The sequence below is a fragment of the Eretmochelys imbricata genome, chromosome 13, assembly GCF_965152235.1.
Source record: "Eretmochelys imbricata isolate rEreImb1 chromosome 13, rEreImb1.hap1, whole genome shotgun sequence".
In the NCBI taxonomy this organism is placed as follows: Eukaryota; Metazoa; Chordata; order Testudines; family Cheloniidae; genus Eretmochelys; species Eretmochelys imbricata.
Genome location: NC_135584.1, coordinates 42,375,226 through 42,380,508, shown reverse-complemented (window position 1 = coordinate 42,380,508; position 5,283 = coordinate 42,375,226).

Here is a 5,283-nt window from a genome sequence, read left to right as displayed (position 1 = left end):
CAATTTAACTTAAATCAGTTCCTTGCCAACTTGAAGAAAATCAAAGTAAACCAGAGGTAAACCTCAGTGTTTACAGAGGAGTTTGCTTCAGTTTAATTAGATGAAATTCTTCACGAGGTGGAACTTTCTCGCTTGTGTTCTACAGGGAGTCACACTAAATGATCTGCCTATAAAAATGTACGAGTCCATGAAATCAGTCTGAAAGCCAATTTTGGTTAATCTAGAAGAATGGTGTGTGAAGACAAGTCCTAAGAGATGGGGCTAGAGTAGAAATAAATTGATCTGAAAACAGAATAAGATGCTTTAAAGAATGCCATTATTAGCCATGTTTACAAGGCCTCTGTTTCTTAGTGCCGTCCACATGCAACTTTCAGTTTTGGTTGCTGCTATTCTAGTGACATATTCAAATGAAAAGGCAACTTCTGTAAACTAACAGCTGGCTGCTTTGGTCACCAGCTTGTTTTCTCAATCAGAGCGATAGCTCCTTGAAAAGATGTTATTGAATTTTCTTTACATTTAAAAAGTATATAATATAAAAATCAAACGGCAATGCAGTTGATTGAAGGCATTTAAATCAATCCATCTACGATCATAACTGACATTAGGGGAGAGAGAGAAAGAAATATAAAATTGCACATATGTTGCTGCTTTTTCCCCCCTTAAAATTGTAACTGGAGGGGGAGTGGGGGGGAAAGTGCTCCAAGTTTCTACACCTACCTCTGGAAGATACTCCTGTTGGTCACTGTGAGATTCTCTGGCCTGCACGTTGCAGGATGCCAGACTAGATGATCACAAATCCAAATCTGTGGCTCAATAAATCGGTAGTGGCTGAAAATGTAATCTACTAAACATTGGAGCAGTTCCTCATTTGGAGGACACAGTATAGCTCCATTCAAGTCCAAGCTGATTTACATCGGCTGAGGATCTGATCCCATGTGCTCTAGTTCCACGGAGCAGCTACTGGATTGACAGCAGTGGTGCGATTTCACAACAGAAAGAGACCTTCCGCTTTGTCTTTTGAGAACTCGGTGCGAGTGTCAAAACAGCCTATGTCCTCTGCATGGTTTGGTTTCTCTGCTGAGATTGTCAAAGGGGTAGGGGCATCTTGATGTAGGTGTCAGATCCTTCCCCACTGGGAGTGAGGTTGAAATCCATGTGCTTTCTCTGGAGCCACAGACTGGACCAGTCAGTTTTTAAAGAGAGGTTAAAAAAAAATGGAAGCAGGTGCAGAAAATGGAAGCGGGTGCAGAAATGAGCCACAGAGTTACCTGGTAACAAGGCCGTGTGGATATGCCATGGAGCTTTGGTTACTAAACAAAAAATGAATCCTGTAAAAATGGGAAAAGTTGATTTCCCCACCAAACATTGATACCTGGCTCAGTGATAGGGAAGAGTTTGCAGCTAATGAATGACTGACCTTCCAGAGAAGGGAAAAGCTTCAAAAAATTCAAAGCAATTTTGGGTTGACTTTTTAGAGGTTTAGGATTAATGTAGGCCCTAAAGGCAAATATGCTGCTTCCCCTCCCTTTACTTTATCCTACCCCTCTTTCGTGTGTGCGTGCGTGTGTGTGTGTGTGAGTGACCAGTCTGGTATTTTGGTAAGGCTGTATTTGGGAAACATTACAAATATAAAAAGGAACAAAGGGTTCAAAGGCTAGGAGCTGTCTGAGCGAGAGACTAAAGGAGCTCAGTCTATCTGGTCAGAAAGTTGACCAAGGCGTGAACTGATTATGAAAGTCCTTACAGTGAATCAGGAGAAAATATTGGCTACTAAAGGTCTTTTTAGTCTAGTGGCAAAGACAGAGCCAGACCCAGTGGGCAGAAAATCAAGCAAGGCACAATTCTGAAATACTGAGGGAGACTAACCAGTGGAGTTTGCTGCCAAGGGAAGTGGTGACATTTGTTGCTCAATGTCTTCAAGGGAAGACTGGAGGCCTTTCTGGAATTTATGAATTAATCACTCCCAACTTACTGGGCTCACTACAGAGGTCACTGGGTGATAGAGCTCATCTCGTCTCCGGGTTCGCATAGGTGGAGACTATCGGTCCCTTCTGGCCCTAATCTATGAAGTGGCCCAGCCCTTTCCAAAGTGCTTATTGATTTTTGGGGTGAGGAACTTTAGCTACTTGGGCAAAGCTGCCTGGCAAGGTAGTGGCAGAATGAGAATTAGGACCCAGCTTTTGCTAACTTCCAGAGCCATGGACTGGATTACAAAGGTGAGATTTCCAGCTGGTGTGTACAGGCCCTGCCCCATGTGTCCATTCCAGAACCAAACGGGTTGTAGCCTGAGACTGGATGTCTTTTTCTGAAAGATGTGCTCTCGGTCAAAGAGGAATGAAATCAGGGAAGTCTGGCCTGTGTTTCTCCAGGACACCAGACTAGATAAGGCCAGAAGAGACCACTGTGAGATTAAGACTCTATGAACAAATTCTACCAAACTGATTCAGTCAGAAATAGCTGAGTGCACTCAAACTAGTCAGTCTGAAGTATCTGAGGAAACATTGTGGCATCTGCCCCATCTCAACCAATTCCATTGGACAGGGAAGGCTGGGGCTCTCAGGAGCTTGGCTGGCTGATTTTTTCGCCCACATGCTCAGGGTCTTACTGATCGCTGTATGTGGGGTCAGGAAGGAATTTCCCTCAGGTCAGATTAGCGGTGACCTGGGGGCAGGGGAGGGGAAGTCAGTGTGGTTTAGTGGAAAGGTCACTGGTTTGGGAGTCAGGAAATGTGGGTTCTATTCCCAGTTCTGTCATAACCGGTTCTGTGAACTTGGGCAAGTCACGACGGGAGGGATAGCTCAGTGGTTTGAGCATTGGCCTGCTAAACCAGGGTTGTGAGTTCAATCCTTGAGGGGGCCATTTAGGGATCTGGGGCAAAAAAAAATTGGGGATTGTGCCTGCTTTGAGCAGGGGGTTGGACTAGATGATCTCCTGAGGTCCCTTCCAACTCTAATAGTCTATGAGTCTAAGTCACCTTCCTCTGCAGCATGTGGGTGCAGGTCATTTGCTGGGATTATTTGGGGATATCTCATTTAATCACTTCCCTGCCTCGGTCCCTCCTGTTCTTTGCCTAGGGAACATCACAGGCTAGTATCCCAAGTGCTGTAACACTTTGGTCTCATTTCAGCTGTTGTGTTTAGCACGCAGGTGTGGAGTGGCATTTGCTGGCATGTGATAAACAGGTCAGATCAAATGAAGGGACCACCAGGTCTTGGCCTTAAACGCTAAGGACGTCGAGCTCAGAATTCCTGGAACAGTAGGGAATTCTGGGAGGCTGCAAAAGTTGCATTGTGGGATAGAAGCACATCTGCTAGTTAGTGGTACTGATCTTTATACAGTGCTTTGAGGGCTGGGGTGAAAAATGTTAGATAGTTCTAATGGGTTCAAACTACAGCAAAGCAGCTTTAGATTAAATCTCAGGAAAAACTTCCGAACTAAGAACAGCAGGACAATGGAACAACCTCCCTAGGGAAATCATGGAAGCGCCTTCCCTGGAGGATTTCAAAAAGAGCCATCTGTCTTGGGTGTCTTAGCCAATGAATCCTGCCTCATGGCAGGGGTTACACCAGAGCTGTGGACCTCTGGGTCATGTCTAAAATTTCCAAAGGGGGCCGGCTGCACCTCCAGCTGAAATCTTTTAGGGGGTCTGTAAATGAGAAAAGGTTGAAAACCACTGATCTAAGTAAAAGACAAGAGCCAGCAGGTGGATAAAGACACCACGATGGGAGAGGGGTGGGGGGTGCAAGGAAAGAAGGAGACGCTCAGCATGTTTGGCAGCAGACTCAGTGCTGGCTGCTGAAGCTGCTTGAAAACCTTCATGGAAAGATTTCTCCTGTTGAAAACAGCTTCTTGACAAAAGGGAGCTTTTCACACACACACACAAATCTGGTTTTGGTTAAAATTGGGGGGGGGGGGGTTGCGGGGGAGGTTGTCAGCAAAACAAACTCCCCAAACTGAATATTTCCACAAATATTTCAGCAGCAAACGCCCCCTCCCCCAAACTGCTTCATTTTTTAAAAGGCAGCATTTAGTGTGTGTATGTGGGGGAGGGGGGAAGCAAGAACCGGTTTGATGGAAATGCAGGTTTGTTTGGTACTGACTTGGTTTAACCAGAAAGCCACGGGCATGCAGAGGAGCTGCTTAGAGAGGGACCCTAAGACTCAGAAGCCGAGGCCTAGTTCTTGCTGTCCTGCAGCCTCCCCGCGTGGCCGTGGGCAGGTCACTTGGAGTGTGTCTCCCCAGCTCACGACTGCAGTATCTCATCTCGAGTATACATTCCTGAACTTGCTTTAAGCTAGCTAGCTTGGGTGCTGGCAGCTGTGTCCCGGGTGGGCTTGTACAACCAGAATCTAGCACGCGGTACCACAGATTCACGACTCAGGGCCACAAGTGAGCTAGATTAAAGCTAGCTCAGGTGTGCCTAGGCAAGTTGCAATCACACCCCATGACATGCAGTATAGACAGATGTAATTGTTTTAGCCCTTTCGGTGAGCCCCTGAATGGAAATCCAACTTTGATCCTAGTTCATTTACTGGAATGGGCGATATATACATATCCACAACTGGGGTAACAGTGGCAAATTGAGCCCTTTGCCTCTAAAATACCTTTCTCCACAAGGGATGTACCATCAAACCACAACATTTTGTTAGTTAGCTACAGCATCACACTAGCTCTGTCCCATCCAGATGCCAGGGGAGCTCATCGACACAGTATATTGTGGCGTATGAAAGCTTAGCAGGATTGCGCAAATGGAGTAGACATTTGTATAGATGACTGGATGAATGTAAACCAAGAGAGATCCTCTAGAAATAGTGTGCTGATATCTAAAAGGAGGGGTGATTTGGGGGTGAGGGCAGTAGGTTAGGACTCAGGGGATCCGTGTGCAAATCCTGGCTTAGGTATTGAAATTGGGCAGGTTGAACTCTCTAGGGCTCAGGGTCTACCTACAGTGCATACCCCTCGGGGTAGAAAAGCCCTAAGAGGCATCCAAATTCCATTGAAATTCAGGGGCAGTTTAGCCTCTAATTCCTCTGGTCTCCTTTGGAGAACCCTAGGTGTGAGGTGCAGAAGAGCCCAACCAGTCCATGATTCTCTGTCTGGGAAGCTCAACCCTTAAAGGCACAGACCCGCCATATCACATAAGATACTTCTATACCCCTAACTCCATTTTATCTGAGCACTTCACAGGCTTCACTGCATTTAAACCTCATGGCTCTCCTATGAGGATGGAAATATTATTAGTCCAGGGTACTTATGGTGGAACTGAGGTTCAATTCTTCAGAG